The sequence below is a fragment of the Lissotriton helveticus genome, chromosome 11 (assembly GCF_964261635.1).
Source record: "Lissotriton helveticus chromosome 11, aLisHel1.1, whole genome shotgun sequence".
Lineage (NCBI taxonomy): Eukaryota > Metazoa > Chordata > Amphibia > Caudata > Salamandridae > Lissotriton > Lissotriton helveticus.
Window position 1 is genome coordinate 349,103,481 of NC_136072.1, and position 25,175 is coordinate 349,128,655.

The window sequence follows — 25,175 nt, forward strand, 5'->3', positions numbered from 1 at the left end:
CCATCACCACCCCCTTTTTGAATCGTTTTAGCCACCACAAGTGTGGAAGGGTATGCTCATATGTGAGTCCCTTGCTCACTGCACCATCAGGATTCAAGCAAGCCGGGCCAAAGACGGCTGTAATGCCAGAAACCGGTCCCCGGAAGCTTGTTTCCTTTCCAGTAAAGAATTGGCTTGGTAGTTTGGTCTGCCCTGTTCCCATGATGCACTGGGCCAGGGCCAGACTAATTTGCATGTAGCCAGGTTCTGAACTGGGATGGTGCAGTGAGCTAAAAAAACGGTGATGGATCAAGCCCTGATCTTTTGACTGGGTAGGAGTGTTCTGCCTAATTCAGATACTCTGTCCATCACCACCCCCTTTTTGAATCGGATTATGATACCGGCAGTCAGAGTGTAGAAGGTTGTGGGAAAGACTGCCACCTCCGACAGGCTCAAGTAGCCAATCGGGGCAGCGGTCAGATAGTAATCGATTCAATGAACAGGCACTGCCGTATGGATTACAATGTCCATTTCTAACAGCCTTTTCATGGCGGTCCCACTGCCATGGAAAGGCGTTGGTAAGAGACTTTGGGGTCCCCCATCGACCACCACTATTTTGCCAGGTGGGCACATGTGATGCTCCCCCCAAACACCTATGCAACATGTGCCAGGCTGCTCATGGTACATGCCTGGCACACAGTGCATGGATGTTTGCAAATAAGCCTTTTTCTACTGCACCTGTGCTATGGCCTTTTTCCAGGTGTCAGCACAACCCATGATAGAGAAATGCATGTTTCTGACTGCATACACGGCGGTCTCATCATAATATGGCGGGTGTTCCACCGACTACTTGTCGGGCGTTCTTCATCTAATTGCAATGGCAGTCAGACGCTTGTCTAACCACCATCGTATTGAGGCCCATAATGAGGGATCTTTCCTTTTACATGCTAACGTAAACAATGAGAAACTAGTGCTGATTTTCTCTATAGCAAATAACTTACTAAAGTGAAGCCATTGCCAAACCCGGATGAAGGATGGGACTTCAAAATGTGTCCCAAAGCATTAACTCAGATATACAACATACATGATGAATATTAAAACACAAATAGCCTTTTTATGTATGCCATACTATGAATTAAACAAAGCAGCATTTACTACAGCCCCTTAAACCACATTAAATATAAGATAAATACCCACTACCCTCACAAAATGATCATAGACTTTGAGCAAGCCGCGATTAAGGCGATTTGAAAAATTTACCCCCACACAGCCATACAAGGCCGTTACTATCATTTCAATCAAAGCATGTGACACCTCTGAAAATCTGCACTAAGAACCCTATCACGACCCTGGCAGTCCGGTGGCAAATCCAGCCACCGCCACACCGGCGTTCCGACCTCCCGATTACAACCTGGTCACCTCTGTTCCCTGATGGAGTGGCGTTAAGAAGCAGCAATATGCTTGGCAGGCCGCCACAGTCATGCCAAGCATATTAAGAGTTTCCTGTCTGCCAGGGTTTTCATGGCGGTTTCACCGCCATGAAAACCCTGGTTATGAGAAGTTGGCCTGATATATGATGTTTCCAATTCTGGAACCACCTTGTATCAGTCCAAATATCCCCTTAGGTTGTCTGGTTGTAAGTCAACCTTATAGACAAGATATCTTAATGGTAGCATAGACTAAGCAGCCTTGAAGGCTTAACTCCAGAGGCTTGTGTTAAGCGAGCTGTTTTACCAAATACAGTCCTGTATTATCAAATGAAAGGACACCACACAAGTATATATTATAAAAATATATGTATTTATTACTAAAAACAATCCCCAGTATTCTTTATGAACAAAGGGGCACAAGCGTTAAATCAAAAGCACAGTATAACATACAAAGTTGCACAATTATGGATGAGGGCGAAGGGCCACTCAGACCATATACTAAAACAATGGTATAAGAGATACCAATCATTCAGTGGTTAGGCCTAGGGCCTAGGGAATCACTGGGAGCAGTCGGGACAAGCAATGCTGAAGTCGGGAAAAGCCCGCGGGATTCGGGTGCAGTGCAGAAAGTGCACGCATGCACCAATGTTACCCAATGGTGCGTAAAAGTTACACAAATAGAGTTTAAGGACACTTCCGCTGAACCTAGAAGAACAAAACTTAAGACACAGACCCTAGAGGTGTGTACCAGTGTGGGAACACCGGCGTTGCAATGTTACCTCACCCACAGGAAGCGGGTGCACAGGGTCGAAGTTGAGTCGGGTTTCGTTACGCAGGCTCTTGGTGCTTGAAGCTGAGAGGGCTGCAGGCGAGGTGAAAGAGAAGTGTCCGGTGGAGTCCAAGGGTGGACTCAAGTCGAAAAGTACCTGAAAGCAGAGGGGACAGAGTCTGGGTCACTCAGCAGTGACCAGGGTGGAACCAGGACGGAACCAGGCAATGTCGGGCGCAATCAGGTGGTTGTCGAGGAGCTTCTCTCCGCTGCCACGTGGGCTCTGGGGCATCTGGGACGTCCAGGAGCGGGTCACGTTCTGTCCCACAAAGACTCTCACCGTCTGCGCTGTCGGCTTCAAGATTGGAGCAAACAACACTTGGCAAGAGCAATCCACGCGGAACTGGGAGATTGCTTCTCACTCAAACCAGGAGGGTCAGAGTGGGGGCTCCTTTTCAGGGGAGCTGGTGTAAAACTGGAGCAACCAGAATCACAAGTCAATTTTCAAGTTTCGTTGGCACAGGGGCCACAAGCCGGCTGGCAAGTGACCGGGCCAACGCGTTGAGCCAAAAGTAGCAGAAGGGCCCCACGCAGCACTCGGTGAGTGTAGAGGGGTGAGCTTCGGTGCAAGAGTGGCTCAGGGCTGGGGTTTCTCAAACCCCGGTGTACAGCTTCGAGGGTCACTAGTGGGCTGCACGGTCAGTGTCTCGTGGTCTTTTCAAGATGGCGTGCCCCACGCTTCCGGTCGCCTCCACGGGTCTCAGCTCTGCAGGGACTGTGGATCGGGCTGTAAGAAGGCAGGCAAGCTTAATCTCGTCGATCTCTGTTGCTCGAGTTCCGGCGGGAACTGCAACAAAGCAGACGTCGAGGTGCTGGATGGTGCCTGTTTGCACAGGGCGGTCACTCCTTGACCACAAGGGAGATTCTTCAGTCTTCTACGTCGAGTAGGATGTCGAAGGGTCCAGAGTTTCGTTTCATATGTTTCATCAGGATAATCTGAAGTGCATTGGCACTGCTCCCATTCTTATACCAATCTAGGGGGCTGGATTACCTGCTAGGTCCCCTCCTATGGGTGGGACCCAGGAAGTGGGTGGATACACCCCCTTCCTTTGATCCAGGCCACGCTGGCACGAGGGCTTGAGTGCCCCAGAACCGGTTTGGCCGGATTATGCAAGGGGCAGCCTTGTGCGCCCCCAGCACTGTCTGGTTTCTTTCATACCTCCCTGCTACAATCCACTATCTCCTGTCTGGGGGGGTGTGACATCTCCCTGCGACAGGAAACCCTTTGTCCAGGCCCCCTTTTCTCAGTTTTGGTCAACTGCAGGGGGTCAGACCTGTGTCTGTGGCAGAAGCATCCATTTTGTGGATCTGAGGCTCTTTTAAAACTAACCGCATTTCAGCAAAGTAACATGTCTTCTCCCTCTAGAGGGGTGGAATGCTATCCCCGTCGCCAGGACTGGCGAGGGGATAGTATTCCAAATCGTATGACACCTTACACGACATGTTTTGATAAAGCCAAACCAGAGTTGCTATATAACCGCGAGGATTATAAGGCACTTAAGAGTATATGGTATGGCATTATCCTGAAACAGCTTAGGGAGTTGTTCCCGACAGCTGCAGACAGGCTCAGCTCATGCTAGAGCTCCATCTCACATTAAACCACGCACTCTGCCTCCAGGATTGATGAGGCCTTCCATAGGGGTGGCTCACAGGTTTATATGTGTCCAGATATAGGTTTAGATATAGGTATACTATATCTAAGCAAGGGGTGATTACACCACCTTACCCCAGCTGAGTGATCAGCCAGTTGTGTCAATTTAAGAACCAACCAGGGGTGGCAAAAGATATGCTGCAGCCCCTGGTAGGCGTTGGTGGCTCCTATGCCCTGGGCACCTATAGTGCATGGTACAGGGGCTGACAAGGAGTCCAATTCCAATTGTGGTATGTACCTAGGGTACATGGAATCCATTTTACAGAGAGAGCAGATGGTCTGGGGCCCTGATTAGCAGGGAACCAGGCCAACTAAGTCGAAAACCAGCTAAACACAAGGCAAAAAATCTGGTGTAACCATAGTCAGGTAGCCACCTTTCTACACAACCCCCCCCCCAAACGAAAGGAGATAAGGCTATCCTTGTCCAGGAAGGCCTATATTGCCTGAGTGGCCATATAAGGAAGTACCTGCACTAGCATGGGTACCCCCTGTCTCATGGTCCACTAAGCAGTCCCTCACCCTTAGGGTATTAGAGGGTCTCCACCATAGGGAATCACTACCTTGGGTGTGTTTATGCAAAGTCAAAGGCTGGTTTGGATATGGAGTATTAAAGTGAGGCTCCACTAATTTAGGGCTCAGCTTCCTCCAATTATCTTCCACCATGTTTGCCTGTCTTTCTTCAACTGAGTTGCACTGTGCTCTCAGGGTCAACCTCTGGCTACCTAAAGCTCGAGGTTGGGTCCCTCTGTTTGGCTTGCTGGAGGGACAGTTCAGGTTTGGGCCCTTTGAGTCCCAGGTTTGGCTGTGCCCAACAAAATCCATCTGTGGGAGGTCCCTAACTGTTTTTAAGGGGGCTCCCTCAGGAGTTTTGAAAGTTTTCACCTCACTAGGGCTACTAGTTTTGGTGCCCCTAATCTGTTGATGGGGGTGCTTTATTTGATAGGGGCCCTCTGGGTCTCACTTTCCTTCTTGTCCTCTGCAGCCCTGGGCTGGCTAAGGCAAGGGAGAGAGGGGCAGGTTACCTGCTCCAGACTGGGTCCCACCTGAGAAGGGTCCACTGACATCAGAGGCTCTGTCAGGCTGGGCCCAACCACCTCTGGGGCAGTTCCTTCATCAGGGGTAAGATCAGTTCCCTGAGGAGGCTGATCCATTCCTAAAGTCTGGTGAGGGGGAGATTTCTCATCCTCCTCTGTGCTCTCAGTTTGCGTGGAGTTAGCCATCATTTCAGGCTTCACAACACACATGTCAGTTTGGGTTTGGGCTGTGGCCATCACAGCCCCACCCACCTTTTCAGGAGGGGACTCAGTTTGGGTTTCTGCTGCTATCATAACAGCTTTGCTATTCTGTTCAGGAAGAGCTTCTGCTAAAGATGGGACAGAGAGTTGCTCAGCCCTACCAACCTTTTCAGGAAGGACATCTTGAATTGGGGCTGTAGCCATTACAGCCCCACTAACCTTTCCATTGGAATTTACCATTCTAGAAGGGTTTCCTTTTCAACCTCAGCCCAGGCTGAGATTTCCAAATCAGTACCAAGTAGGCAGTCTACAGGCAAGTTTGATGACACTGCCACTCTCTTTGGGCCAATGACACCTCCCCAGCTGAGACTTACTACTGCCATGGGATGATTTGTTTTGATGCCATCAATGTTTGTTACCTGGTATGTGGCACCAGGTAAAAGTTGTTTAGAGGGGACTATACAGTCAGCCACCATGGTGATGCTAGCCCCTGTGTCTCTAAAAGCTTCAACTTTCAAACCATTGATGATGGGTTCTTGTCTATATTTGCTCAAGGTATTTGGGCAATCAGAGAAGTTGGCAAACCCCATGCCAGTCTCATAAACAAGATCATTTGGTGATGGGGACCTGGATAGGCCAGAGTCCACCTGAGCTCCAAAAGTAAACCCACCCAGATTCCTGGGTGTTCTCCCACTTCCTGGGGGATTACTGCTGACAGTAACAGGAGGTGTTGGAGCTGGCTTTGGAGGTATATTCTCTTTATTGCCATTCTTGGGACAACAGTTGTCTGTTTTGTAATGCCCAACCTGCTTACAGACATGGCAATAGGGCTTTTTCTCTGTTGAGGAAGTGTCTTGGGACCCCCCCCCCCATTCTTGGAGTTTTGGGGCCCTGGGGAAGTCTTTATTTTACTTTTATCCCCACCCTTATCTTGAGGCTTGGTAGACTCCTTCTTCTGGTTACTGTCCTGATTCTTAGGCCTAATCCTGGTTCTGACCCATTTATCTGTCCTCTTTCCCAATTCTTGGGGAGAGGTCAAATCTGAGTCCACCAGGTACTGGTGTAAGAGCTGGTTCTGACAATTACTTAGGATCTGCTCCCTCATAATCAAATTATACAATCCTGTAAAGTCATGTACTTTGCTGCCATGTAGCCAACCCTCCAGAGCCTTAGTAGCACAATCTACAAAATCAGTCCAGTCCTGTGTCTCTGTCTTCTGGGTGTCTCTAAACTTTAACCTGTACTGTTCAGTGGTTAAGCCAAACCCATCTATTAGGACACTTCTCAGGACTTTGTAATTGTTTTCATCCTCATGTCTGACAGTGACGAGCTTATCTCTCCCTTTCTCTGAAAAGGAATACCATAAGATTGCTGCCCACTGTTCCTCAGGAACCTGCTGTACCATGCAGGCTCTCTCAAGAGCAGTTATCCATTTGTGGATGTAATCCCCTTCCTTGTAGGGGGGCACAATCTTTGTCAGGTTTCTACTATCATAGGACCTGGGTTTCTCTTTAGGAATATTGCTGCCACCAGTGGCATCTAAGCCACACATTTTCTGTTCTCTTGCCAAGGCAAGTCTAGCTTGAGCCAGGGCTACCTCCTCCCTCTCTATCTGGAGTTTGACAGCCCTCATTCTTGCATCATGCTCTTTTTTCTGAGAGGGAGTCATTCCTCTCTGGGATTCTCTTGAGGCACTAGAAATATGAGAGTCCCCTGCTGGAGATCTCACTCTTCTGTTGCCTGGGAGAATGTTATAGGGTCTGGGGAGGTGCTGGCCCTCTCCATTCCCCAGTAGGTTTAAGTTGGCCTGGCTAAGCCTGGCAACTACAACCTGGTTAACCCCTTGATTCTGATCTTCAGGGTCCTCTACCTCTGAGTCCTCCTCCTCTTCTACCTCCTCATCTTCCTCCTCTGGGGCGGTCTCAGTTACAGGGGGGTTCACTCCATCTCCTGAGTCTAAGGGAACTGCATTTGCCTTATTTAAGTCATCCTGTTCTAGAATGGCTATCAGGGAAGGACTGGTGGGACTTCTGCCCCTTTTTAACCCTCTTGAGATGCACAAGGCAACCAAGTCTTTGTGGGTTAGTTTGTCATAGCTGGAAGTTGCCTTGGTAAGGTCAACTGTCACAGGAGCAGACCCTGAGGCTTTTCCTGTGTCAGACATGACTCTAGTGTGGTGTAAGTGATGCACCTACCTACACTAAGTGTTTCCCTACTGTACCTTGCTAGTGAGTTGTAGTCAGGGTGTTCTAATCCCTTTAGTCTACAACTACTAAGTTCAGTAGAACTTAAATATGCTAAGCTTTTGATTTATATGTACCTAAGGTACTTGATGTGATCTTTCAATTTAATAAAAGATTGCAATGGAAAAACAAACAGCAAGCTCAAATCCGCACCGCTGCTCAATAATGTGAGAAGTTGGCCTGATATATGATGTTTCCAATTCTGGAACCACCTTGTATCTGTCCAAATATCCCCTTATGGTGTCTGGTTGTAAGTCAACCTTATAGACAAGCTATCTTAATGGTAGCATAGACTAAGCAGCCTTGAAGGCTTAACTCCAGAGGTCGTGTTAAGCGAGCTGTTTTACCAAGTACAGTCCTGTATTATCAAATGAAAGGACACCACACAAGTATATATTATAAAAATATATGTATTTATTACTAAAAACAATCCCCAGTATTCTTTATGAACAAAGGGGCACAAGCGTTAAATCAAAAGCACAGTATTACATACAAAGTTGCACAATTATGGATGAGGGCGAGGGGCCACTCAGACCATATACTAAAAAAATGGTATAAGAGATACCAATCGATCAGTGGTTAGGCCTAGGGCCTAGGGAATCGCTGGGAGCAGTCGGGACAAGCAATGCTGAAGTCGGGAAAAGCCCGCGGGATTCGGGTGCAGTGCAGAAAGTGCACGCATGCACCAATGTTACCCAATGGTGCGTAAAAGTTACACAAATAGAGTTTAAGGACAATTCCGCTGTACCTAGAGGAACAAAACTTAAGACACAGACCCTAGAGGTGTGTACCAGTGTGGGAACACCGGCGTTGCAATGTTACTTCACCCACAGGAAGCGGGTGCACAGGGTCGAAGTTGAGTCGGGTTTCGTCACGCAGGCTCTTGGTGCTTGAAGCTGAAAGGGCTGCAGGCGAGGTGAAAGAGAAGTGTCCGGTGGAGTCCAAGGGTGGACTCAAGTCGAAAAGTACCTGAAAGCAGAGGGGACAGAGTCTGGGTCACTCAGCAGTGACCAGGGTGGAACCAGGACGGAACCAGGCTATGTCGGGCACAATCAGGTGGTTGTTGAGGAGCTTCTCTCCGCTGTCACATGGGCTCTGGGGCATCTGCGACGTCCAGGAGCGGGTCACGATCTGTCCCACGAAGACTCTCACCGTCGGCGCTGTCGGCTTCAAGATTGGAGCAAACAACACTTAGCAAGAGCAATCCACGCGGAACCGGGAGATTGCTTCTCACTCGAACCAGGAGGGTCAGAGTGGGGGCTCCTTTTCAGGGGAGCTGGTGTCTGTCTGGAGCAACCAGAATCACAAGTCGATTTTCAAGTTTCGTCGGCACAGGGGCCACAAGCCGGCTGGCAAGTGACCGGGCCAACGCGTTGAGCCAAAAGTAGCAGAAGGGCCCCACGCAGCACTCGGTGAGTGTAGAGGGGTGAGCTTCAGTGCAAAAGTGGCTCAGGGCTGGGGTTTCTCAAACCCCGGAGTACAGCTTCGAGGGTCACTCGTGGGCTGCAGGGTCAGCGTCTCGTGATCTTTTCAAGATGGCGTGCCCCACGCTTCCGGTCGCCTCCACGGGTCTCAGCTCTGCAGGGACTGTGGATCGGGCTGTAAGAAGGCAGGCAAGCTTGATCTCGTCGATCTCTGTTGCTCGAGTTCTGGCGGGAACTGCAACAAAGCATACTTCGGGGTGCTGGATGGTGCCTGTTTGCACAGGGTGGTCACTCCTTGACCACAAGGGAGATTCTTCAGTCTTCTACGTCGAGTAGGATGTCGAAGGGTCCAGAGTTTCATTTCTTATGTTTCATCAGGATAATCTGAAGTGCATTGGAACTGCTCCCATTCTTATACCAATCTAGGGGGCTGGATTACCTGCTAGGTCCCCTCCTATGGGTGGGACCCAGGAAGTGGGTGGATACACCCCCTTCCTTTGATCCAGGCCATGCTGGCACGAGGGCTGGAGTGCCCCAGAACTGGTTTGGCCGGATTATGCAAGGGGCAGCCTTGTGCACCCCCAGCACTGTCTGGTTTCTTTCAAAACTCCCTGCTACAATCCACTATCTTCTGTCTGGGGGGGTGTGACACCTCCCTGCGACAGGAAACCCTTTGTCCAGGCCCCCTTTGCTGAGTTTCGGTCAACTGCAGGGGGTCAGACCTGTGTCTGTGGCAGAAGCATCCATTTTGTGGATCTGAGGCTCTTTTAAAGCTAACCGCATTTCAGCAAAGTAACATGTCTTCTCCCTCTAGAGGGGTGGAATGCTATCCCCGTCGCCAGGACTGGCGAGGGGATAGTATTCCAAATCGTATGACACCTTGCACGACATGTTTTGATAAAGCCAAACCAGAGTTGCTATATAACCGCGAGGATTATAAGGCACTTAAGAGTATATGGTATGGCATTATCCTGAAACAGCTTAGGGAGTTGTTCCCGACAGCTGCAGACAGGCTCAGCTCATGCTAGAGCTCCATCTCACATTAAACCATGCACTCTGCCTCTAGGATTGATGAGGCCTTCCATAGGAGTGGCTCACAGGTTTATATGTGTCCAGATATAGGTTTAGATATAGGTATACTATATCTAAGCAAGGGGTGATTACACCACCTTACCCCAGCTGAGTGATCAGCCAGTGGTGTCAATTTAAGAACCAGCCAGGTGTGGCAAAAGATATGCTGCAGCCCCTGGTAGGCGTTGGTGGCTCCTATGCCCTGGGCACCTATAGTGCATGGTACAGGGGCTGACAAGGAGTCCATTTCCAATTGTGGTATGGACCTAGGGTACATGGAATCCATTTTACAGAGAGAGCAGATGGTCTGGGGCCCTGATTAGCAGGGAACCAGGCCAACTAAGTCGAAAACCAGCTAAACACAAGGCAAAAAATCTGGGGTAACCATAGTCAGGTAGCCACCTTCCTACACTGGTGGAAAGGCCCTGTGCTTCAAACATATGTGGATGCACACAGGGAGGCATAACATGTTCCCCCCGTGTGCATGCACATAGGTTTCTGCATGGCATGGACTTTCGAGTCCATGCCGTGCAGGAACCTTGTAGTGCCGTCCCATGGCTGTGCCTCTTCAAAGGCACCGCTGCATTTAAATGAGGCACTGCCATAGCACAGCCTCGACGCCCGCCTGCCAGACTACTTGTTAGTCGTAATCTGGCAGGCGAGTGTCCTTCAGCAGGGTGGTGGCATGGCGGTTTTCAACGCAACATAATTAGGCTCTAAGTCGTATATTTATAACCGGGTTTGTGTTGCGCTTGCAGAACGCATCTCTTTAGTGAGATTTATCAAGCCATGCAAGGCCACTTTGTATGTGCCATGAGTGAGTCCATAATCTGGATTAAAGCTGTCCAAATCAATCCAGTGCCTCACTCAGCCCTGGGAAGGCATTCCATAGGCATTGACTGGGTGTTCTCAAGCAACTGCATTTTGTTGCATTCCCAGATTTACCAGAATTGGTAAACCTGGGAAAGCGCCAAAAAGATCACCTTCTCAAGAAAGGCGTAACAAGGAAAATATCTTTTTTTGTCCTTATTACTCCTTTCTATGAGTGCTGCTTTCTGCAGCACACATAGAGAGAGGAATATGCCTGAGAGGACTGATTTTGTGCAGGAAGGTGCCTTTTTCTGCACAAAACCAATCATGCATGCAACAGAGGCACCCTTACCCCATGGTGCAAGAGTGCCTGCATTGACGATAGGCTGCCTAAAGGGCACCAGCACAGGGAAAAAGGCAGGAATGTGCTGCAATGATTTAAATCTGGTGTATTCCTGATATTTTCCTGTCACGCTCTGCAGCGCAGCACAGCAAGGTGATTTGCTGCACTGCACTGTGTGACAATTTTGTAAATATGCCCTCAAGTTAGAATATTTAACAGTCAATTTGCTTTTGAAATAAAAAAAATATAGCACTGACCCTTGTCCTTCTCACAAAGTTAGCTAATCACAACAATTTACAAATAGAATGCCCTTTCTACCAACAAAAAGAAGTCAAAATAATCCCCTAATGGACTATTTCAAAGATACTCGAAATAGCAGATTGCTTCGCTCTGGACACAGACACCAACCCAAATTCCAAATACCATGGTGGAAATTCTATGGCAACACCTTGACAGAGGAAGCTAAAACAAACAACATAGTGGAAGGATGACACATTGCCTTCCAAACCAGGCTAGGCAGAACCCAACATACATTCTATAAATGTACAGAAGTATTAAAAAAAGAGCAAAGCTACCAACAACTATGAATGGAGCAATCTGTTAGCCAAATTGATCATAATCTTAGCAAACAAACCAAAAGAATGTACAAGATGCTAAAATTAAAGCCAAACTCTTCATAAATAATAAAGGAGTAGATTATTTGGAAATAATAGCCAAAAACAGATTATAAAAGAAATAGTCCCCTACCAAAGAGCAATAAAAATTACGACAATATCTAAACCAACATGATAAATACTTTTTTAATAATAATTAATATAATATTTTATTACATCAGTCTAAAGGCCTTATTATGCATTTGGCAGTGCAGGAGCGGGACTACCACGCTCCCGCACCGCCAACTCTATGTGTCCACCGATCCTGCCAGATTACGGCTCTTACAGTCACTGATGGGCGGTTCTGTGGCTTTCCCACGGTGGTGCCTTTGAAAAAGCCACTGCAATGGGAACACCAAAGCACGTTCCTGCAGGGCAAGGACTGCCCAGTCCATGCCCTGCAGGGACTGAGGGTACATGCACACAGGGTGGCACACCATGTGCCCAATGCATGCATCTCCAGGTCCAGAGGCAAAGGGGCCCTTTAGGCCCCCCTTTGTTTCCTCACTGCCACACTTTTCACAGCGGGCTAACTGCTATGAAAAGTGAGGCTGGGAGGAAACTCAAAACATGCCTGGTGGGGTGGGAGTGGCCACGCCAAGTATATTGCAGCCTCAAGACTGATGCAAGACCGCCAGGAAATATGGTTCCCTGACGGCCGCAAGAGTCCCATGGAAGTCCAACTGCCCTACTTGTTATAGGGTGGTTGCGCCACTGGTGCGCTGGTTGAAGCACCACCACCTTGAGTTTGAAGGTCCATCGAACCGCCAAATTCATAATAAGGCCATAAGAGTTAAACAAAAGTGCAATGTTCATGAAGACTGAGAAAATCAAATTATATATAAATGCAAACAAAAGCTTTAACAGTCACCAACTAAAAAACAAACTCAATCCATTACATAAAATAAGAACAGCACATAACCCACATAATTCCAAACAACAATCACATAATATTAGCAAAAACTATGTAATATAACGTTTCACCCAAACGAAACAAAATGAAAAAAGACTTAGGGCTTGATTACGACTTTGGCGGCCTGGGCGTGGGTTGCTATGCCAGCGACCTTCTCCTAGAATGCCAAAGTCCACCACCACCGGGCAGATTTCGAGTTTCCTCATTGTGTGCCAGGTGGGCGGTGTGGTGGTCCCTTTGCATTGCCTTTTGAAAAAGCATCCCAATGGGAGAGCCTAAGGGTGTTCCTGCATGGTATGGACTGTGCAATCCATGCAGTGCAGGAAAGGGGGTGCATGCAGACAGGGTGCCACAACATATGCCCCCTGCATGCATCCCCGGGGGGGGAACATGTTATGCCTCCCTGTGTGCATCCACATATGTTTGAGGCACAGGGCCTTTCCACCAGGGTTTTCATCATCGGACAAAAGGAAACATGCTCTCTATAAGTCCAAAATCTAACTCAGTTACTCTCTAAAAGTCCAAATCTAATCTTTGTATCCACATAGCACGCACACCACCAGAGGGTTCTTATTTCCACTGTGGGATCTTCTCCCTGTGTCCGTTAGAGTCTCACAGGCAGACTCCTATCGTTCATCAAAATAACCAACTTATGTATCCCAGTAGTACGACCGCGGCCCTTAACTCAGTCTTTCTTTCTGAACAGAGCGTATTTAACACAATGTTCCAAGCTCTCAACGAGTTCAGTCCAGTGTCTCACTCAGTACCCCAGTAATTCTATCCGATGTTCCTCAACCCAAGTCTCTGTATAGCTCCTACCATTGGAAGCTGGGGTACCGCGCTGTTTTCAGGGCCGCAGATCGTATTTACAATGGCCAGGTTGCTCCTGGTCAGAAAACAATTCTGCTGCAAGGGCATCTGATGCATTCAAAACTTGTGGTGCCCTGGGAATAACAGCTTCCGCTGGTTGAGCTGGCGCACTTTCAACTGGGGGCAACACCTCACTCGGTTGCCCTATTTCTTGGGCTTCTGAAAAAGGCACAAAACTTTGATTCAGCTCTCCTTCCTGACTCGGAACTCCTTCTCGGTTCCGTAGATCAAATGGCAGAGGCAGCGGCAGGCGTTTTAGATGGGAGACATGGATCCAGTGCTTTCTTCCATGTACTTTCACCGCCGTCCTCGTCGCCAAGAGGATTTGGTAGGGATCTGACCACCTAGACTCCAAACTCGATTTCCGTTGGTAATTCTTCACCAGTACCCACTGGCCAGGCTCCAGTCGATGTCCAGGACCCTCCGGTAGTGGCTGCAATGTGTCCGATACCTGTTGATGAATAGAACGCAAATCTTTAGTCAAAGCATACAGGTAGTCTGTCATCAAAGGGTAATCAATATCCCTAAAGGATTGGGGTCTGGCGACTCCCCACACATTGGCGGGCCGCCAAAGATCACTTCATATGGGGACAATCCAGTTCTAGTGTGAGGGGTTGTCCTTAGGGACAGCAATGCCAATGGGAGGGCGTCGGGCCAATTTAGTTCAGTACTCGCACAGATTTTAGCCATTTTTAATTTCAGAGTGCCATTATACTTTTCGACCAGACCCGCCGACTGGGGATGTCTGGCGGCATGGAACTTTTGTTTTATCTGCAGTCCATCACAAACACTTTTTACTAGCAGGGCATTAAAATGGAGCCCGTTGTCTGACCAGATGACCCGGAGTAAACAATATCAGGGGAAGTACTCTTTAACCAGGGCTTTAGCAGTTGCAACTGCAGTGGCTTCTTTAGTGGAGTAGACTTCAACCCATTTACCAAAAGCGCATACCACCACTAGTACATACTTCAGATTATTCACTCTTTCCATCTGGATGTAATCAATTTGTATTACCTCAAAAGGCAAAGATGGCGGGGCAAAATTTCCACTCAAAACAGATTCTCTACCCCCGGGATTATGACGTAAACACACCGGGCAATATTTCACTATATGTGCTGCAGTTTTGGGAATGTTTGGGTTGTTCCATACTGGGTCTAACACAGCACAAATACCTTTCGCGCCTATGTGGGCCGGACCATGGGCCATGGTCACTACGGCATATACCAATGCAACAACAATCATTCTTATCTAGTTTTCCTACTTCCTGTTCCCATCTCTGTACTTCATCTATTGTTGCTTCCTTCTGTAGTTCTCTCACACTTTCAGTGGTGTTGTCAAAAAGGGATGTTTCTGCTACCCACCGGGCCGATGTGCTAGGGAACATGTGGTTCATTCTAGTCTGGGTTGCTTCTTTCGCTACTGCATCAGCAAAAGCGTTTCCCTTTCCACTGGAATCAACGACTTTCTTATGGGCGCTACACTTGATGATGGCCACTTTCTCTGGTGATGTTAAAGCAAATAACAATCGGTCAATTAAGGGGCCATGTTGAATTTTCTGACCATGTGTGGTAAAGAAACCCCTCTTCCTCCACAGCCTCCCAAAACTATGTGCCACGCCAAAGGCGTACTGGCTGTCCGTAAAAATGTTCACCCTCAGCCCTTCACTCAATTTGCATGCTCTTAACAAGGCTATTAGTTCAGCTGCCTGGGCCGAGTGATGAGAAATCCTTGCAGTCTCCACCCCAGTCTGTAATGTCGTAACAGCAAATGCAGCTGTCGCAGTGCCATCTGGTAACTTAAAACAAGAGCCATCTACGTACAACTCCTCCTGGGGTTCTGGTAAAGGGGTGTCAGTGAGATCTACGCGCCCGTTCGTTTCCTCTTCAGTTCTAAATATACAATCATGGACATCGTCCTTTCCATCATTTGAAGGGAGAGGCAATAATGTGGCTGGGTTCAGAGTAGCAGTAGCACATCTTTTAATTGTGATATGAGATGCAAACAAGGTTAACTCATACCCTGTCAATTGAGCACTCGTAAGGTGCTGGGTCTTGGTACTATTCAAAAGGATATCCACAGCATGCGGTACCATGACTGTGAGGTCCGTATTCAGGACTATTTCTTCTGATTGTCGGATGGCCACCGCTACTGCAGCAGGGGCTCTCAGGCAACTCGGGAGGGCTCGTGCAACAATACCCAGGACTGATGAAAAGAATGCACAGGGTCTCGGCTTTCAGCCAAAACCCTGTGTTAACACTGAAAGCGAACAACCGTCCACCTCGTGCACCTAAAGTGAAGAAGGCTTTCGGTAATCTGGGGTACCCAAGACAGGTGCAGAACAAAGAGCAGACTTCAAAGAATCAAAGGCTTCTTGACATTCATCCGTCCAGGGTAGGGGTTCATGCACATCTTTGGTTATCAAATGCAACAAGGGTTTAGAGAGAAGTGAAAAGTTAGGAATCCACTGCCGACAGTAAGAGGTTATGCCAAGAAAAGCATGAACATCACGTTGAGTACGAGGCACAGACATGTTAGTTATCACAGATATTCGCTCTGGAGTCAATCGTCTCCACGCTTTCGACAGCAAGTGGCCTAGGTAGGTCACTTCCTGTCGACAATATTGGAATTTAGAAAGGGACACTTTATTACCTTTGTCAGCCAAATGTTTTAACAATTTAACCGTGGCTTCTTTACAGCCTTCCTCCGTATCGGAGGCCACCAAAATGTCATCCACATACTGGATGATCGTATTCCCTGCTGGCAGAATTAATTCATCGAGGACTGCTTTCAAGGCTTGGCTGTAAATACTAGGGCTCTTTGAATAGCCTTGAGGTGCATGAGTAAATCTAAAGCTTTGGCCAGCCAATGAGAATCCGAAGATAAGTCTGCTATCAGGGTGAATTGGGATGCTAAAGAAAGCATTTTTGAGATCGATGACTGAAAAATACTGAGCGGTAGGGGGAATCATTGTCAAAATTGCAGTTATGTCAGGTACCACTGGGTATTGTGGGACCACAATCTTGTTGACCTCTCGGAGGTCAATCACAAAACGATAGGTATTTTTATAATCCGGGGCACCATCAATTGGTGTTTTCTTCAAAATCGGTAAAATCGGGCTGTTACAAACATTAGCAGCTGTCTCCTCTACTACTCCTCTCTGAATGAGGTCATGGATAATGTGCAACAAGGCCTGTTCACCTTCTGGTGAAATTGTATACTGAGGAATGCGGGGCAGCTGGGCATTAGGTTTCAAGGTTATCGACACGGGGGCTATTCTTAACAGACCAACATCGGTGTCTCCTGTAGCCCACAGTGTCCGAGGAATTGTAGAAAACTCAGGGGGAAGGCTCTCGTTTTTCGCAAAATATTGAGCCGCTTTCAAGGATGGCTTTTGCATTGTCAAGTAGACACCATCAGGGGAACAATAAATCCGTGCATTTAACTTTTTCAAAATATCCAGGCCCAAAAGATTTTCTCCACAATTTGAAGTTAAAAGAAAAGGTGAATGCATAGAAATGGGGCCTATAGTAAAAGGCAGAGGCTTAGAAACGGGGCTTACCACCGGTGTTCCAGAGAAGCCCACTGATACGTTATTTTGGCCAGACAGAGCAGCCCCTGGGACCAGTGTATGGGCAACTGAGCTATTCATTGCCCCAGTATCCACTAGAAATTTTCCGGACATTCCCAACAGTTCCCCTTGTACATAAGGTCCCTCCTGGTCAACTGGTACTGTAAAGTGGCCCCCACTCTGTGCTTGGCAGTCTCATGCATAATCCTGTCCGTCATACCCATCATCCCTATAAATCTCATTATAGTACTGTCTGGTTTGGGGATTGTCAAAGTAGTTTTTCCGAGAATCCTCATGTTACATCTCTTCTCGTCTCATACTATTTCGGTCTATATTCCCTCGACTCCTTCATTGTTCTCTGCTAGGACCATTCCTTGCCAACAACAGATGGCAATCCGCCCTCCAGTGCCCTTCCTGCTTACAATACGAACATTGATTTCTGCCAATGTTCGGGGGACCTCCTCTACCTCTCCCTGGCCCTACACCCCTCTGGAATGAGCCACATACTCCCCGTCCTGCATTATGTCCTCTACTAACTTGCTGCAACAGAACTCTAGTCTTTAAGTCCTTAGTCTTCTTTTCCGACTTTTATTTGCTTTCATTTTCTCGATGTTCATAATATTGGGCCATACTGAGAATTACTGACGGGGCAGCCGTAGTCCATGTACTCTCAGCTGCCTGGAGACAGGACATAACTTCGGGGAGCAAATTTGTAACAAACCTATTTACAAATAACCGTATCCCACCTTCCGTGGATAGGTCCTGCCCACTAAAATCTATAAAGACCTTCTCAAATCTGGTAAAGAAATCTGACACACTTTCATCCTTCTTCTGTTTACAGGCAGTTAATTTGTCCCAAACTACTTTTCTGGGAAGGAGGAGAGTCTGCATGTAAGTAATAATTGTATCTGGTACTGCCAGTACTTCGTCTCTAGGTTTCTCTCCAGGCTTTCGCTCCTTGTCCCAGGCTTTTAGTTGTTCCCACGTCCCTCCTAATTCGGGACCATGGTCCGTGTCATTTATTTGTCTCCAAATGTCTACCGGGATCAAGAGACCAAAGAATAGCTCTATATCGGGTATTGTCATGATAGCAGAATTAGCGGCCTCAGTTAATTCCTTATAGTAGGCAGTGGGATTTTTACGGGGGTCGGGGAGCTGAGCTTTTAGAGTGAGGACCTCGCTTCGTTGCCAAGGGGTATAAACCCATTGTTCCTGAAGCCTGGCATCCGCGTGAGCCCTAGTTATTACGTTATTGGCATCCCTTAATTGAGGTAGTTTGGGATAAAAGAGGGGGTGCACCTCTCTCATGGGGTGCTGTGCTCCCCAATGGCACACTTTCGGTGCATTCGTTCACGATAATGTACAAGCGTTTCTACATTCTGATATACCTCATCAGCCTGTAATTAGAATTTATGAGCTCGATCTCTTATATCACGCAGTATTTGAGGAGGGAGTCCCTCTTCGAAACACTGTTCCCACAGTGAAATTAATCGGATCGCCATGTTCTCCAAAGACAGTTGTTGTGCAACGGGTTCAAAATCTTTCATGGTGCTCCAAATGTCTTCCAGGGTGTAAATGGCGTTTCGCATCCACTGGGATGCCTGAACTACTATGGCCCTCCTTTCTTCCGCAGCCAACAGCGACCTAGTATAGACTCGTTGATCACTCAAATCAGGTCTAAGGCGTTTGGGCGTGGTATCTAGGCAAGCCGTATATCGGGGATCTATAGCGGTCTGAATCGGAGGGGAGAGAAATACGGGGTGCGAAGGGGAGGGGACAGCCGCGTCCGGCTGTAAGCATATCAAGGGTGAGGTAGTTTGTCGGAGAGTGGGAGGGGGGAGTAACGCACTCCGCACTGATCCGTCAGCAGGGGCCGTGGTAACCGTTCCCCCCGGTGCTCCAACGGCCGATGCTGCTCCAAGTTGGTCTGCTCGTACCAAAGGCACGGCTGGGTATAAGCCCTGCGGGTCATAAGGAGGGGGTGGTCGGGCTTCTAATAAGTCTTCTAATTCGTCTCCAGTATCAGGTCGAGCCACATAACTTTTGTCCGTCTCTAAACGAAACTGCCTATCCATTTGTACAATGTTTTCTTCCACCTTCCCTTTATCATAAGTTATAGCTTTCTGGGTGACTGTCTGTCCTGATTTAAGCTTTCCCAATTTCTCTTCTCTTATCTGTTGTCGTTTTGCCTCCTTCAACCATAGGTTCAAGGAATCAAACATCGACTGGCGGCTTTTCTTCATGAATAGTTTATTCTGGATGTAGTTAATCTTTTTCTCGTCAAATTACCCCGTTAGAGGCCATTGCAAATCGGAATTGTCTTTAGTATACTTATGCCAAAGCGTGTTAAACAAAATCGGTTGAAGACCGTGTTTCACATACATATCAAAACTGGGACTGCCTTTGGGAGGGGCAGGCTGTCTTTCTTCCAGCCATGTACCTCGCCGGCAGCAGCACCCAAAACATATTTTACTAAGACAAGGCATTATAATAATATTCACACAATTCTACTCACATACTCCAGAAACCATTCACAGTCGGACACGTCCTTCTCACCACTCACACTCTTGTATTCTTCTATTTTTTCGCAATAAAGTGCTGTAAAGTGTCGCAAGGCAATTACTTATTCTATGCAAATGACGTCTTCAAAAACTAACAGAGCCTGTCGACTCCTGTTTGGGGAATCGATTCAAAAGAATTCCGGACCAACAAAATTCAACCACAAAAGAAACAGTCACCAGACTGTTCTGAGATCACCTGATAGGCGAACCACGAACCCTCTTACAGGCCATCCTATGGTCCTGTTCTGGTTGGGCCGGGCATCTGGGCACGTAGCTCAGAACCCTTCCTTACCCAGTTGCTCCCAGGGCTTTCCCGAAGAGGATTCGGCAGAGCGAGTAACTCCGTACACCGCTAAGGCACCAGGTGTGGTCTCAAGTTTTCACCAAACAAGTCCGTGAGGTATCTACCCGCACAGCCACTTCGCCGCAACGTCAGACCCCCAGATTCCCTTGTGGTCCGGCTTCCCCGGCCACCAACAAAAGCAGTTAACCGCTACCAAAGAAACACTTCTTCCAAGTGTTTCTTCTCCAATACAATCAAAATTCACTCACCTGGTGCACTCAGGTCGATTGCGAATTCTCCACTGCCGACTCCTAAACAGACTGGCACAGTCTGTTTGTCTCTCGGGTTAAGCCCGTAGGACTCCGGCATAGGGTCTTCAGCAGCTGGGAGGGATACTGGGCTCGAGAGTGGAATTACTTGTTTTCGTACCACAAACGGGTTTTTCAAATCAGGATCCTCTTTCTGTCCACTTACTCGGCCAGAACTCCTCCTTGTCCCTTTTCTCCTGTTTACAGGAGGGGACGACCCTATCACGGAGTCCCGGCGGAGTCGCCAACTGAAGGAACCAAAATATTACACTAGTGGACCATACTCACCAATAGCCCATATACCTTATTCATGAATAATAAATCAGTCGGCAATGGAGAAAGTTCAATCGTTTATTCTGCAAATACGAACCCTGAAAGGGGAGCCTCAATCTACACAACCCTCGGAGGTGCGCAGAGGAGACTGACTACATACAAATGATACAAAGCATATATACGTTTCACACACCCCACAATATCACCTTACTAGGAAGATACAACTTGTCAGTGAGCCTGCAGGAAGACCCATATAAGGCACAATTGATTGCTAGTAGCTAGGCTTAAGCTATTCCAGGGGCAGGTCAGTAAGGTGCCTCCCTTCCTATCTGTAGCTCGGGGAGTGCAAGAACGGGATAAGCTAGAATGTGCGCATCCCACAAGAAGGGCAGGTATGACCTTGGGTTTGCCTGAGCTACAAACTAGCAAGTGGAGCAGACAGCTAAGCCAGCCATCGTGGTTTCGTGCAGAAAGCTTAATCACGTGGTTTCAGGGAAACAGTACTTGAAACAGAGAAACAAAACAACATGGCTCCAGTCACGTCAATAGGTTTAAGCGGTACAAAAGTGAATCATTCCCAACTACAATAATACAATGAAATAATGCAATGCTAACATGCGGTTATAAGGTTATATTGTAAATACTAGGCCAATATCATGTATTTATCGTATTTATATCTCATCAGAGCACTTCCATGCATAACATGGCAGGCACCGCCTGCCATTTTTTACAGATTCACCACCGTAATGGACGCGCCCGTCTAGTTCTATCGTGTCTCTCTACTCGGAGACAGAAGGAGATATTGATTTTCATTCTCCCTATCTCTATACTTGATTGTTCACCCTTTTGACCGCAACTGGGTTGGAATTTTCACCGGTTTGTCGGTAATCGACCACAGCCTTATTTTATTTACAATTATACCATGTCACACAATTTTATCACTCCGTAGACCGTCTCTAAATTGGACCGTTTATTCTCTCTTTTCCCACAAATTTACTTGTTCTCGATTTAAAATCAACAGGTACATTTTTCTTGAAATAATTTTTTCGAATTGTATTGTAGCTGGAATTCATGACAGGCTAACTTCACCCGAGTCCATGCCATTCTTTTCCCCCCTTTTTTTAACCGTATTCCTTATTATACTTTGAGCGCGGTACACACTCCACATGGCTCCGTCCTTACGGGATCGTGGGGATGCGCCTTTTTTGTATTTACCTACCTAATAAGTCCCCCTTTTGGTCTATCTTGTCTCTCTTATTCTTGACTATTTTTCACTCACATAAACCGACCTACTGTTGGTTTTACTAATGATTTACAAGATGCATGATGGCTACATAGATTCCCTGCCTTCCACAGCATACACCTTTGCTAAATATATAACTTTATGCTCATTTAGAATATTTAGTTTCATTTGGAGGCTTCGCATATGATGCTATTCTTCTTTTTTTTTGTATCCTCATTTGCCTTGCCCTCCATTCAGAATCGCTAACCACCTTGCGTGTCACATGCCAGAGGGAACCATATCTTTACCCCCTCATGTGTTGAGACACGATTATATATACTGGCAGGAGGAGAATCCCGAAAGAAATGAGGGGAGGAGGATAGAGTGCAAGCACACCATTACTCCTTATCCATCTCGGTATATTTCAACCTGCCGGACCAACAGTATCTCGACGGGCACCCTTATAATTGGTCCATGGAGTATTCTAGGCATAATCATTGAACCCGGGAAAAAAAAAAAACCCGGGTTCATCCTCTCCACTGAACCAACTTATCCCAGAAGGCCAGATTTCTTTGGTTCCCCGATCTAGCAAGGTCCGACCTACTGTTGGCTTTACTAATGATTTACAAGAGGCATGATTGCTACATAGATTCCCTGCCTTTCACAGCATACGCCTTTGCTAAATGTACAACTTTATGCTCATTTAGAATATTTTGTTTCGTTTGGAGGCTTCGCATATAATGTTATTCTTCTTGTGCAAACATTTGATAACACCGTTTATTTCGATGCCTTATGTGTACATTATTTTTCTTTGATCCGGGGCTAATATTCAACATACATGTGTTAATTTCTGACATTATCGGTCTTCTAAACCGACCTATTGTTGGTTCTATTAATGACTTACAATGATCCATGATTGCCACATAGATTTCCTGCCGTCTACAGAAAGCACCATTGCAACTGTATGACTTGACGCCCATTTGGAATAATTTGTTTCATTTTGAGGCTTTGCATATAATGTTGTTTTTCTCATGCAAACATTTGATAAGCACCGTTTCTTTCAATACCTTATGTATAATTTATTTTTCCTTTGATCCGGGGCTAGTACTCAACATACATGTGTTAATTCCTGACATTATCGATCTTCGAGCTTTACGCTTTGTATATGGTTTGCTCCTCTCTTAGGTGCTGATTTTTTAAGCTAAGGTCATACAAAGCACAGATTATTCCGGTCGTGTTTTTTTACATTTTTTTTGCGATGAAGGTATACTATTTATCTTCTCTTAGATTGTCTCACTTCCGTTGCGCATCCATCGATAAAGTTCTCGTGCTTTCAATGATTATAACTTTTTTACCACAGTTTTGGTTTTCCTATGATTTAGGAAGTCACTACACCGATCTACCTTTACACTATAGAGTTTCCACAGTCAGCAGGGTGTTTCTATTGTGATCACTCCTGTTGTATTTCCTCTTTGCTTCTTATAATAATGTTAATTGAGAGTTCTTTATTTTCTTTTATTTCATTTTTCATTTTATGTCCTTCCCAGCCCCGAAGAGTCATAACTGTAACACATTGTGATGAAACACGTGTCGGCTGGGGTATTTCTTTCTGTACTGATTTGAATTGACTTATAAATCATTCTGCTTGAAACTCAAGATATCAACCTTCATTATTACTACAAGAACATTGTGTTAGGATTTTTCACTAAAACCCACTACACTCATACATGTGCACAGGACTTTTGCTTACATTGGTTGTGTGGGTTGTCACCCACACTTATGCAGGGGTTGTTTTGTTTGGGTTTGTTCCCCCTGACCTGCTTGCACCGTGGATGGGAAACATCCTTTACAACGCAACTTTTACCACGCAGTGCCTTTACGACGCAACTTTTACAACGCAAACCATTACAACGCATTGCGCTGGGGGCGCTCTAGGATAGGGAATACGTTTAATTTACTATCCAACACCTGCCCTAGCGTCCACGGGGACTGGAGTTGGAATAGTAAATTAAACTATTCACTATCCAGCACCCCAAAGCGTTATGCGTTGTAAAGGTTTGCGATGTAAAAACCGCGTTGAAAAGGCATGCGTGGTAAAAGCATGCGTTGTAATGTCATACATCCACCGTGGATTCACTAGCCAGCATCAAGACTTTTATACGCACTTGCTAGAGTGCCATCATGACCTGTAAATAATCTAAACCCTATACCGACGCAGAATCTAAAGCAATTTCGGACAGTGTTGGACATTAAAGGGGTAACATTTACTATTACCAATCCAATCTAAACATAAACCGGGAAAACATTTGACACTAAAAAGATAACAATTACTATTACCACACTGCAAATGGTACTAAAGCAAACATTGTGGCTCAGGACTATATTCTGGATCCCAGGACTTGGCATGGACACTTTGCTAAGCTATACGCCCTCCCGGCCTCAATGATTAGAGATCCCCGCGTATTATTGAGGACCTTATGTCGTCAAATTAGATAGTCCCACTACAATTTAGTGTAGAAGATACCAAACTGGCCATAGATTCTATTAAGCCAGCAAAAGCTCCAGGCCTAGATAAGATCCCGGAAGATCTCTTTAAACACGCGCCTGAGGTATGGGCTCCATACATTAATGCTCTATGTAATGCAATAGCCCAAGGTCAGCCCCTCCCAGAATCTTGGAAAGGCGCAGAGATCTTCCAGATATATAAGAAGGGTTGTAGAGATGTTCCCGCTATTTATAGATCTATCAGTTTGATAGATATATCACAAAAGGTTTATGCCAAACATATACTGGATAGGTTGAATGATTGGATGCTTATAAATGATGTACTGTCCCCGTATCAGGCGGGGTTTAGAAGGAGGACAAGCGCCATAGAACAAGTGTTCAGGCTCTTAACCATAGCATGGAAATACACAAGGTTAAGATCTAGTCATTTATATGTGGCCTTTATAGATGTAAAGGCCGCATTTGACTCAATCCCTAGAGACCTATTATGGTCAAATCTACTACAACTTGGGGTGCACAAAAATATTATTGTCCAGCTGATTAGGCTCCATGAAAACACCTATGCAAAGGTGCGTTGGGGTAAAGGCGGGGAACTCACTGAGGAGATACCTGTCAAGAGAGGTGTGCACCAGGGCTGTGTCCTGGCACCAACACTGTTCCTCCTATATGTTAATGACATGGTTGAGTTCCTCCAAAAATCCAACCATGACTCCCCGAAATTAGGATGGAATCATATCTGCGCACTAACATTTGCTGAATCACACAATTTTGTTGTCGCAAACTCCAAAGGGCCTGCAAAACCTTTTAAACACTCTAGACCAGTATTCTAAACAAAAGGGGCTGGAAATAAATTCACTAAAAACAAAGTATATGACTATTAGGCCACATAAGTGTTTTAAAAATATTATAAAGTTGGATGAAGCAATTCTGGAGCATGTTTCTAAATTTGTTTATCTTGGGGTAACTTTTGATTCCAAATTGTCATGGAACCCCAAGATCATGAA